Genomic DNA, 13,738 nt, shown 5'->3' on the forward strand with positions numbered 1-13,738 from the left:
CAGGCAGAGGGCACCAGAAGGCTTTCAGGTACTTTTCTTAAATTGGCATGACAGTACAATGTTATATAAGCAAAACGTATAGTAACTGATTGTTAAGAGATTTTGTAGTGTAGAGTGATTTGGATCAGCTGCAGTTTTTAATAGTATAACCTATATTTTCTTTAAATATGTCAGTTCTGTCAGTATTCCTCAAATTAAGTAATGCTATGTTATCATTTTATTTATGTAATTATTTAGTCTAGAATCAGTCACATTTAGTTTACCTTTGGAGGTAACGATTGTGATAGGAAGTTCTTGATTGCATCAAACAGTGCATCTGCTTTAAGGGATTTTTATAAACCCAGAGCTGATGAGAGTGTAGCAAACATAAATCTAAGTTCTGTTTCCCTAAAAAATCTTTTTAATCTCTACAGTCTTCCCATGATCCTAAAACAATTTTTATCTCTGGTTATAAAATAACAATTTAGAAGAAGGCAAAATCAAAGACTTGCTTTATAATCAATCCAGACACTTGGCTAAGTGCTGTTAGTGCCTGTGTAGATGAAAGGGGCCCCTTATTTTAGGGCCCCTGTCAGTCACAGGCCTTTGAAACCATCCTAATTGTTCAACCCATATGACACACATGGTTAGTGTGTGAATGAGTCTGTGTGTGGAGTGACGGAGAGAGAACTTTAAGACTGCTCACATTCAGAAATACAAACCAGCCAATCGACTGAAGTAGTATTGTCTTTATGATTTTACATTCAATCTGGGGTGGGAGGCGGGGTGAGGAGGTTGGCTGAGCATCATCCGGGGGTGGAGAGACAGCCCAGCTGAGCCAGCAGGTGATTAAAATGGGTAACACCTGTAGATGATTAATGGTACCACACTTATATGTTGTCTTTTCTGCTGGTAGTCTACTATACACAGACAGAGCTGACATGCAGAGTCTGTTGCTGGGAAATTACATTACTTTTGCTCAGTTGTGAATTTGAAAAAAGAGAAAGCCTGAATCTTCTCCTAGCTATTTCCTTTTTTGTTGTTTAAAATTAAAATAGGACTCTGTGTTATATTGCTGCTTCCTGCATCCTTGTTCCTATCTCGGCCCACTGAAAGTGTTACAATTTAATTTGCAAAGGACCAACCCACTAACAGATGGCTGTCATTCATCTTCAAATCCAACGTGGATATGGATCATAATGTGAAAGTGAATCTGGTGATGCTTAGGACTAGATCCTACACTTCTACAGATCCAGGGACTGTAGATTGTAGAATTTCTCTGCACTAATATGCCTAATTACAATCATCAGTGGTATGATTACAGCTGAATCACATGTGCTACTATACAGTGCACATTGCGCTTGTGCTGCAGTACTAGACTGGATCTATGGCATTAACCATCAGACAATGCAGTCTACATTTACACCTTGATAATTTTACAACCTCAGCCCACCAGCAGAGGGCTTCACAGCACTTTACTCAGCAGCAATGGGAATTCACAGAAAATCACAGCACAGCTGTTACTGGCTGACTTGAAGAAAACTGGTCAATGCAAGAGTAATTACTCTAATACTGTTCACATTAGGCTAAAATGGACAGAAGTGAAATATAACAGGTTCCCAGACGAGTGTCCAAATGATGCTTGTTAGGGCCACATATTATAGGTTGGACCTTCTCACCATGAGTTAAGTAAAGAATTTAATCTTTTTTTTACATTAGAAATTCAGTAATAAAAACAGTAATGAGACCACTTAAGAGTAGCACACCCGGTGCCAACGAATGATACCATTTTTTATAATCAGCATTATCTGCTCACCCTTCCTTGATAAAGAGTCAATTAAAGTTATATCCATAGAACTTAATGTTGCTTTTTGAATGGTGTCCTGGCCCTGAGCTCTTTTAGGGGGGACAGGAGATGAATGAAGAAAAGTGGAAGTGCTGGAGGATGAGTTTAGGCCATTCTGTAGACCCAGCCTGGGCTACACGGCATGCAGTCTAAAGGATACATTTGCCTATGCTGCACGTTGTGAGGTAATCAGTATTTCTGCACTCTGGAGGAGTCTAATCATATGTAATAATGCTCTCCAATACAACAGCCAAGTTCAGTAAGAGGCATTTTGAAGAACTGCTCTACAGGAAGTTGGGAACGGTAACATTTTTGAATTACTAATGGTGTAATGGTGGATTCTGATGTGTTTGGTGAAGGTATTAGTCACTGTATCTCTTTTTTACTCTAAAAACTATACATGTTCTTACAGGTGCAGATACACTGCAGTAGCTACTCACTCTTCCTCAGAATCAAAGAAAAAGGCCTTCTAAACAGGTTGCTCTCACCAACAGGCCTTTTGAGATGAGAAGGATGTTCAACAGAGTTAAATGTTTGTAAAACTGGATGTTTTCAAGTTCATCTGCTATGTAAAGGACTATAATGAACATGATCATGTAAATCGAGCATAATATTTAGGATCTACTACTTGTCAATGCTAAGGACTAAATTTCCTTGTCCTGATTTAAATCATTACAGTGGGAATAAGGAAAAAGGATCTCTTCCCCTAACACCAGCCTTAGACTGCACATCTGTGGCAATGTGTGTATTCCAGAAAGTGACACAACATAATACGTGAAGACTTAACCCCTTTCCCTGGGTTCGAAAGTTGGGATGTGGCCCCACCAAGTTTCTCTTTTGGGAGGAAGTATTTTATTGATTAATCCATCTCTCTACCTCCCTGTACTGCAGCTGCGCTGTGAGACGCTGAGAGGTACAGAAGCACTTACGATATTGAGCTGGATGCAAACTTCATTGCAGCAAGCCATTTAGTGATGTCATTAATTAAACTGCATTGTGAGAACGGAGAGTGTTTGGCAGGCAGGCCTGACAGGCGTCCATGTCTAGACTGACCACTCCAGCACTCCCCCAAACACAGATGATGTAATCCAGGGCGTATATTATGGCAAAATCTTTCCCAAAAGTGCAGGCTTTTGTTTTCATCAGCAACACTACTCTCTTAAAAATGATGTGCTCCTAAGTAATGAAATATCTCTTAAATAAGCACTTAAATTTAGTTTGAATGATGAATTACACCATAGATGTCCTGTAAATGGTATCGATATCTAATGACCAAGATCATCATAAATTTCAAGATCATCATAAGTTTTCACCATCATTTTTATATTTGCTTTGTTTGAGGACTGTACTTTATGAGACACTGTAATTTCTTTGTGATGCAGGCAAGCATGCAATTATAACAAGACAGAGCCTCTCGCCAATTAGTTTAATCTTTAATGAGAGCTTGCCATTTTTATGAAACTAACTATGAAACTTACTATCAGTCTTTCTGCAGAGGTTTTCTGGTAAAGGCAGGTCAGCTCCTCTCTCAGCCATTGCTGACATTAATTAAAAGGTGGGTGGAGGGAGGAGGAGTTTCCCAGCAGCTGCATAGCATCTACCTGTGGAAGGTGCACTGTTCTCAGTGATCACAGCTGCCTGTCGCAGCAGCACCATCCTTGTAGAGAGACAACCCCCTCATAAACACCCCCTATTTGTGAACGAGCAAAGTTGGTCATCTTGGGACATTGTCCACATGCCCCCCCCCCCCCCCCCCCCCCCAACCCCTCAAGATTTTCTGTAGGCTTTGAATACTCTATTTGATGTGCCCAGTGTTTGTTTATGCATTGCACAAATACTAATTGGGGTTTTTCTTCTCCTTCTCACCATTGATGTGAAAGAGCAGGAAAAGGATGTGCTCTGTTTGGCTTGCAAGGTACCCCATTCACTTGTAAATGGCTGTGGACTGGAGAAGCTCATTCAGAATGATGTGACAGAGTGGTGAAAAGACATGTTCACAAAGGACACATCCAACTAATAAGCAAGTTCAGAGGTACAAACTACATGAGGAGTCCTTTTGGCTATGGTGTGTGTGTGTGTGTGTGTGCGTGCATGTGGTGTGTTGGAAATAAACTATGTCTTTCTGAAGTTAATAAAGAACATTTCTTTTTTGTGGGGCAAACAAACACCAATATCTGAATTTTCAAAGATTCGCATATTCCTAGTGTCTAGATAGCACTGGAACATGCATATCCAAATATACATATGTAGTAGAAATATAATGATCACTTGGCCAAAATATATTGTCCTTGCTAACAGAACTCGTTTTGTTTGATCTGTTTACATTGAGCTTCCATTGCAAAAAAAAATTAAATCTGCTTGTCTGGTTTAAAACGAGACCTGAAAGTTTTCTTTCAGTTCTTCAGACAACCTCAGGAGATGAAATGGCAAGAAGATGAAATGGCCTAGCGCATGGCAGCACGACAATAGCCACGATAACGGAGTGCAGAGTGGAAACGCAGCTGTTCAAATAGCATGCATGCCGCATCTGGGCAACGATGACTCATGTAAGCGCCTTATGAGATATCAACAAGTCCCAGGATTTGCCTCCTGCAGTTGAATAGATGGAAGGGGGGGGAAGCAAATACCTTAAACAGATTCCCAAAGCCTACGTGAAAAGCCCTGCCTGAGAGTGGAGACGGTGGCCGACTGTTTGAAACATGATGGGAAAGATCCACAAGCCTCCCCTTTCTGCTCTCATGCATGTGAATTAACTTGTCAGAGAGTAAACAGAGAGGTATTACAGATGAAAGACGAACCACCAGTGAAGGCATTCCATTTCAAACAGGGTGATTGGTTAACAAGTTTGGTTTTTTTTTTTGTAACAAAGTCCAAATCCTGTAAAAATGCTAAAGTTAAGATAAGCATCCATGTGGAACAGGTTAATAACCCGATAATGGGATTTTAAAAACATGGAAACTAGAACACCAGACTGATATAAAGCAAAAGTTATTCTATTTTATTTGTATAGTTTTTGAGTCTTCTTTTTGGGAAGGCAAACACAAGAGGAGTGTCATGGATGATTTGGCCTCTACCAGTTCCAGAAGTGGACTGAACACAGTGTTCTGCTCCATACCAATGTCAGAACTAGAGTCTGTATTAAAGTGTAACAAATGTTTAATAAAATGCCTAATTGATGCAGTGGTGTGAGAAACAATGGCTTCTGTCATTCTAGACAAGGACAGATACAGCATTACTCATATTGTCCTTACTGAGGGGCCATCATTATCAAGTTATTATTGGCCAAACTAACAAAAATAGATAGGTTAAATAAATAAATAAATAAATAAATAAATAAAGCCATATATATATATATATATATATATATATATATATATATATATATATATATATATATATATATATATATATATATATATATATATATATATATATATATATATATACACACATACACACACACACACACACACACAGATACATTTCTTCTGGAGTGTCCAGGGACAAAAGTTTCAACACACACACACAAAGAAATACAATAAGAAAAAAAGAAATAAGACATGAAATCACATAAAAATCTGAATAATTTTCTATTACATTTTCAGATTCTATTACTGACAACCTAGACATAAGTGGTCCCACTAGAACAAACTCCAGACCCTCAAAACCCATTAGAAGCTGAGTTTCCACAAGACTGAATGAGCAGTTGACTGAACAAAACGAGTGGGCCTGTGTTTGCGTGTGGTCCTGTGAGACTGTTTGGAGTGAGTCTTCACATTCTGACAGACTGCACTGCTCCATCCTGCCCTGTGATACAGCACCATAGCAACCCCACTGCCTGGCATCCTCTTGACAGGGTAACTTTAAAGGTTAACACCAGTTATGTGAATGTTTTTGTGACAACAACTGTGCTCATTTAATCTATCATTCAAGCTATCTTTTTCATTTTATGTGCTTATGTAAAACTATGTTGAACAGAGTGCACCACTGGGAAAATAAGTTAGACATAATCTCCCTAAGGTGAAAACGTGACCTGTTTCCTTAGTGTATGGCCAAAACATAGTTTATGGTCATATAAAAGAGGAATCAATAACACTCCTAGGCATGAAAAATTTTAGGCATGCATTCCATCTTGTACCCTGCTAGGAATGGTCACATAAGCTGCCCTTCTTTCATATGTATTGATTTTTTTCCCTCCAAGTAAAGTACTCCGATCATAAATGTTATATGCCATTAATGGCTGTTTCAACATCTTTTAATGCTCATTCTTGAGAGTTCAATTTATTATAAAAGTTCAATACACACTCATCTTGTATATAACAGACTTATTGTTAAATGAAACTGTTACTTTATGCTAACATTTACCTTAAGCCTTTTGTCTTCTTCTTTTGTCATCCTGAAATTCCCCTGTGATGCACATTGTAATGTTTTTCCTGCTCCCAGCATACTTGCCTGAACGTATTAGTTAATTAACAAGACCTTGGTCACTTTAAGATGGTTCCATTAATTTATGGAATTGCTGAAATGTGTCATGCAGGGTTTCTTCAGTACCAGGACTGGGAGAAATGATCATACCTAACTTTCTAGAACTAAAAGGAAATCAGCATCTCTGAAGTTTACATTTATCAGACCTGTCAGGGTAAGACTAATGATCTCTTACGTACTAATGAGTCAACATGAGCATAAAAGGGAAGTGATCCAGTACTGTAGCACTTGATAAATCTGAGCCCCAGTCCTGGTGAACGTGAGCTCTCCCTGAGGCAGAAATCCTTCAATAGCACTACACTCAGTATGTAACACCTCACAGCGGACCCCTCAACCCTCAGCAAACTGCACTGTCGCAGCACCTGTGGAGGCACTGAAAGCTACAGGTACAGCAGACACTCCTTGGACTGAGACATTCTAAACACAAAACTAAATGGCAGTTCCAACCCCCCACCTTCTCACCAACTGTTGGGAATTTAAGGGGAGACAAAGGCAAACCTCGTGATGACAGATGACACATCTACAGAGAAAACCTCCTAATCCCCAACTTCTTTCCATCACTTTCCTTTTGTCCTTGGTGTGTAGAGCTGCAGGCCATTTCTAACAGATTGGGCAAGTCTTCGTCTGCCTTTATTGCAAGAAACGGAGAAATAATGCGCGGATTATTCATGACAGTAGGTTCTTGTTGATACTAATCCTTGGCAGTATGGTCTGGACGTTGGCATACTTTGACCTGGGCTACCATGACACATCGCCCTTCCAGTAGGCAAACAAGTGATTAGTTCTCCTCGAATATGACTTAAGATAGCCTGGGTGTGAACCTTCGCAAACATGTTCTGATTCAGGGCGATATGTTTGCTCAAAAGTTGCACTCAGTTTCAACAGCTTTGGTGGCTGTGTGTCGAAATCCCTTCATCCTCCGACTCGCTATGCTGCACCAGAAGGTGACCCGTGGATGTCAGAGCCTGAATGGGCAGCAGATAAAAGCAGGGCTGAACTGCGAGCAAGTGTTGTTAGACAATTCAAATGAGTGACAGCGCAAGTCAAGCGACAGAGAGAAAGGCAGAGAGAGAGAAAGACAGAGAGAGAGAAAGACAGAGGGGAGAGAAGGTTATCATCAGTAATTATCCAAATCCATAAAAAGTTAAATATTAAGTCTGTCTCCCAGAGATCAAATTACCCCTGGTCTCTTGTTCTCCTTGAGGATTGAGGCAGGCACAAAATCAGAGCAATACCTGCTTCATCACACACTAATTAGGCTAAAGATTTGCTTTGGTAATAAAAAGAAAATAATGTCTCACAATAAAGAACCTCGGGACATGTTTTTAAGCTTGTGTCATAATGACTATTATATTCGAGTCATGCTAACACCTTGGCATCGATATTGTTCAGCAGGAGTATAATGAGAAGTAGCAGCTGTGATGGGCGTAATGTTAAGTTGGCAATTATGTGGCATTTATTGGAGATCTATGACACTAATGGAGAGGAAATAACTTCACTACAGTCATCGCTACAGTCACCACTTGCCTCATGCTGACCATGGGCGTGATTGAGACAAAATGTATCCGGGGGGGGGTGCATTCAGATTCATGAATTCAGATTAAAATGTTTCGTCTGTGTGTGCGTGCATGCACCAGTGAAAAGACGTGATTAGGTTGAAGGGGTTCAAACGAATAGATGTGATGTGACTTCTGTGAATTAAATTCGAATCATAAATTTTAATAGTAGACTTTAGTTTTACTTCATTTACTAAGTGCTGCATTACCTCATGCTCTCGTCCTCACACAATGGATTCCCAATAAATCTTGGCATGCGGTGAATGAGCACTCCATATATCATGGAAATATGACGCTACTTATTAGCACTTGAGAAGTTATTGATCAGCAAGGACTGATTAATATTTTGTGGAGCCCCATGGCACCAGTGCTGCTAGGCATGCCCGTCGCTTGGTACAGATGCTTCACATCACTCCAGTGTGGGTGTGGGTCTGAGGAGACCATGCCCTGCTCAGAAAAGGTCAGTAAGTAAGGCTGCAGTGAAACAATAGTACTGATTTATTTCCTCATTCATCATTTAATAACCAAAATGCATGAAAGCAGTATGTGACCCATACTATTCTTACAATCTCAGCTACACAGCTTCTAATATGATCTAGAGTGAACTATTTATAGCATAATTTCATGCGCATGTTTACATGCTAGCTGTTTACAGAAAATGTAGACACCAAAAGTTATAATTTTGCATCTACATATGTATGCTTGTATCTCTGTTTAACACCTTTGCAAAGTATATATTTGTTAGCATGTCCTACATTCAAAATATATGTAATTGTTGTCTGCAGAGGTTACTTAAGTCAATAACAAGGTATCCTACTTTTAATGTGGGACATGTGGTGATTGTCCCCCAATTGCTTGTAATTGCTCGTATTATTTGTAATTCTACATAATTTTCAGAATCTTTGGACGTGAAGGAGCAGAGACATGTCAAAGTCAAAGTCAAGGTCAAAGTCTAATTTATTTATATAGTGTTTACACAACACACATTGTCACAAAGTGAATTTACAATTGTATGAATCCAGATCCCTAATGAGCAAGCTGGAGGCGACAGTGGCAAGGAAAAACTCCCTGGGCGGAATTAAGGAAGAAACCTTAGGAGAACCAAGACTCAAGAGGGAATCCATCCTCCATTTCACATGTTGGGGTGAAAGGTTATGCAGTTAAAGGCATTTTTGCCTGCTCTCTGATTCGTGGAAATGTGGCATAGAAAGGAGATTGTGAAATAGAAATAAATCTTATTAGTGATCAGTAAGCAAGCTTTAGCGCTAATTCCTGTACACATTTCTAATAAACACTCATGAGGCTGCCATTCGGTTCATGGGCTTCACATTGCTCCTTTCAGTAGATAGCATGACCCAGCAGTGAGATTGGTCAGACATTTTACAGTATAGCTGAAGCCACCTTGTTTGTTATCTCAGTCTTTCATATAAAAGTTGTTATATGTGAATTGAACTGGCTAACTGCAGATTGCAAACAAGATGCAGAAACTCCTTATAGCAAAACAAGGAAAAAGCTTGTAAGTCATTACAAGCATTAGCACCCTGTCTGTTGTAGACCTGCAGCTGGAAGTATAAGGGTGTCATGACATGATCAGTGCAATTATTTGGCCACATCGTGGTGGCACAATTACAACTGTACCAATGAATGATCCTTTTTTGCCTAATTATGTTTTAAGTAGCTTAGTGCCACAATGTGTGATCCTGGCTAAGAATTTCACTGTTACAATTCACCATTGTAACATTTTTCAATGTCAAAGTCCTCATTACCTTTTACTAACAAGTTGAGGTCCATTATGCAAATATTACAAAAATTAGTCAGAATTCACTCTGAGCACTGGTATTGATCATGCGTCATAGTCTTTATGTATTGTGCTTTCCTGTTAATTTCGGAAACATTCTCTTAGCTTTCCCTTTGCCAAATGGGCCCTAATGCAGCGAGTTAGGCAAACAGGAAAGGGATCACAGGCATGTAATTCATCACCATCCGTCTAACCACAAACCAGGACGCCCCAAAATAAAGCAGTCCTTATCATTTATTAATTTAAGGCCTAGGGTCCAGGAGTTGGGTATCTACCCACAAGCAAAGCCATCAATGACACAACATACCCTGGTTAGGATCAAAGGGCACTTCAGGTGTAAATGCTGGCATTTGGGGATTGAAACATTTCTTTATCTTCAGCCTTAGGAACTCTGCATATTGCTTATCACTCACCATTAGTCAGAAGCATCTTTTGCCAATTGATGACAACAACTGAACAAGTTATTTTTTATAAGAAATTATCGCATGTTCCATTACGACAGTATATGATGTCTAGACTTATACCAGACAGACAAGCTAAGATTACCAAGCTTCCTTTACACTGTTTTCTCGCATGTGTGGACATGTGGATGATAACTGTACTCTGAATCCACCCTGCCTTATCAAAAATGCATATGCAAAACCTCTGGTCCTTTAACCTGATCTCAAACAAGACATTAGATATGCATATCTCCCTATGCTTTCTGAGCAGCCCTATTTCAAGAAAACAAACTCTGATTCTGTGCTGCTGTTAGCTTTTATTGGTCCAGTAATCTTATGCAAAAACAGCACAAAACCCACAGATGACTATACATGTCAGTTCTGTCATTACGCACATCACTAATCATCTGTCTACTGAAGCGTTAAAAGTTCTTATTATGTTGTTATTTACCATCTATGTCACAGGCAAACCCAGTCAGGGAAGTCAATGAAGAAATGGGAAGAACATCGATCCCCTGTGTTTGCTGTTTGTGTCAGAATTAAACACACACATTAAATACAGTGGTGTCACACTCACCACAGATTAGTATTCTCAATGGATCTCTTACAGGCCCACAATAATAGCACAAAAATGATAAACAATAAAAAACAACTTTTGAATCCTATGCTCACTATGAAATGATACTGTTTCTTTTCTACTGCTCTATCAGAACTATAACAATAGATGTTCGTTGTGGTTTGTAATAAGATTTCAATTACTGTGCTGCTCAGCCACTGTAGTCAGGAGACTCCCATCACGCCTGTGGCTTTACATTCAGACTCAGCATTTAGCTTCTGGCTCAGCTCATTAACACAAGCTGTCATGCATGTCCAAGTAATGCCTTATCAATCTAGCCAACCAAGTACTTAACAGCTTCAACTTACTGCAAAAGTCTGTTCATCAAAACTGATTCGCTGGAGAGAAAAGTGACTACAATTTGGTCAGCATGCCAGGAACACATGCTAGGGTAGATGATGACTAATTACTGTTATAGGTTATTGCAGCTGTGTCTGGATGATATCAGTGATTGCACATGTATAGCAGCACTGGAGAGCAACACCTAGCGAATTCAAAAAACCAGGCAGTGCTAAAAGCGACAAGCCCCAGGCCACAACGGCTTAGCACAGGAGCTTTAGCCTCACATTCCTCCCGCAGCTGTAATCTGCTTTCGTTGTTTCTTGTAATTAGAGTAAAAACAAGGTTTTAATCTTGAGAAGTCAGGAGGTCTCTGGCCCATTTTGTTGGACAAACGCAGCAAGTTCCGCACGCGAAACAGCCAATGCGAGAAGCACACATGCACGTTTGAGTGTGGCGGCGAGGTTTTGTTTTAGTTTTTGTTTTTTTGCGAGCAACGCTTCCATTCCTTGAATCAGCCTCTAGTAAAGGAGCTTGTCCCAACACAGGAGAGGAGCAGCCACTTCAGCCCCATTCAGGTCTCAGTAATGTGGAGGCTGCTGCCAGTGAACAAAAGGAAGACCTGGTGAAACTATGTCAAGGAGCAGCAAAGGTGTCTTGTACTGACCTGAAAAACCATGGGGCATGAAACAAGTGCATGCATGACCTCCATGAAGGATTCCACAGTCAAACACATCTCCTGCTTAGCCATCTTCTCCCGTTTTGCAATCATTAACGCTCAGAAAGGCACCAAATGTAAGTAGTAATTCTCTAATTAGCTGACCAGGAGGCTTTGCGAGATCAATACAAATCTAATAAACTGCTACTAATAATTGAATAAATGTTTCAGCCCACAGCCACATACTTGTGACCTCCTGCCTCTCTATGTGCTGATTCCCAATTACAGAATTATGAGCACACTGTAATGATTAGGATGAAGATGCTGAAACATCTACAGAGGGGTGATGTGGAGTGACCGCAGGTGGGAGCCTGCACCAGCCTTTGTTACTGCCAACCCTTATCGATCCGCCTCGCAAACTCCTTCACCTCGCCGCACGCTATTCCCCGCCACTGGCCGACAACAGTTACCATGACGACAGACCATTCGATCCGAGCCGTATTCAACAAATCGAAGGCGCCTGTTGGGAAGTCTCCTGTTCACAACAGCAGCAACCTGGTGGATTTACCTTCACACCTGGCTTTCTCTTTTCTGGGTTCGTGTGTTATCGGCAGACCATGAAGGTCAAGGCAGGCAATGCCTCAAGCTAGCATCTGTACCTAGCCTACCCGGTTGTGTAAGGAAACAACAAGGCAAAGCCCTTCTGAAAAGGACTTCCCTGCAGTACTACAGGATAAAAGTCCTCCTCCGTTTCTTTATTTTACACACAGAAAAGCAAAGAAGGTGTGAAAGAGTAGGCTGTGTGCTGTGAGTGTTGAGGTTTGGAGTGCCCGCTGGCCAAGTTTATTTTTTTAAGGGTCATGACAATTACTCCAGGCAGGGGGAGACAGTATGTCCAGCTCCGGCAAAGTCTCTGTTCATTGTTGAACAGAAAAATGGCCACATTCATGGTGTAGAGCTTCACATTTCTTGAGGTTTTATCGCATCAACATTGGGTGCATAGGTTTAGGGCTCAGTAGTCTCACTAACTAATTAGAGACCGATTTGCACGATTTTATCCAGAAGGTCACAGATGTCTGCCAAACAGAGTTCTGAGTTACATGTACAAATGAATACAGTCAGGCATTTCCTGTGCCGAATCTGACAGCTAAGCCCAGATTCGGACAGTAGGAGGGTCATGTAGCTAAGTCGTCAGCTTTATCACTACTTACTGTTACAGCAAGTCCTTGCAACAAAATCAGTGTTCAGCATGTGTATTAGTCAGGAAATATTAAGTGCATAGCTGCAGGAAGGAAGCAGTCTTTTACCAATTAAATTTAATTTAAAATTTTAAAAATAAAACTACTTTTCACATGTAAGAGGAAATTTAACCAAAATCCAGAAAATGCTGTCAGCATACAGTAGGCTTCAATATTCTAGTAATTCAAATTTAACAGTCACTGAATTAGTAAATTTATAGGATACTCGGGTATCTTGGAAATTACTAACAAATTATTTTCCTAAAAAATAAACATAACTCAGCAGACCTTAACAACTTCATATACCTGATGTGGTCACTGACCTTAGTGGTCACAGTTCCAGCTTATTAACTACTCTTCCTTCAAATGCCAAAACACCACAAGTAAATATGTTATCTGTACCTTGAGTCTTTAACATGGGGACACAGGGAGAGAAAAAGCAACACTTTCGGTTTGCAGCAGCACCTGACTAAGTGTTGCCGGTCATCTGGGAACAGACTGAGTGAACTACAGAGGTTTTAATGGCATCACACAGCTGGTTAGCGATGATCTTTTGCCAGAGAGAATAGCGAAGTTTTGTCAGTCATGTCCAGTCCAGGAAGCCCATGGCACTGAATAGTTCAATGTGTCCTATAGAACTCCAGCACACCTGTTTATCAGTTTATCAGCCTTTCATGAGCTAAATCTAGAAAGCTGGGCCAAAGAATATCTAAACTCTTGAAGTACCAGGTTTCAAATAAGTTAATGTGATTTTAATGTTGAAATACTTGTGATGGGGTATTTCAGCATCTAATGAATTGTCAAATAAATAATATTGTGAAATAACAGTTCTGGCAGATTATG

This window comes from Electrophorus electricus, chromosome 7 (genome assembly GCF_013358815.1).
Source record: "Electrophorus electricus isolate fEleEle1 chromosome 7, fEleEle1.pri, whole genome shotgun sequence".
Taxonomy (NCBI): Eukaryota; Metazoa; Chordata; class Actinopteri; order Gymnotiformes; family Gymnotidae; genus Electrophorus; species Electrophorus electricus.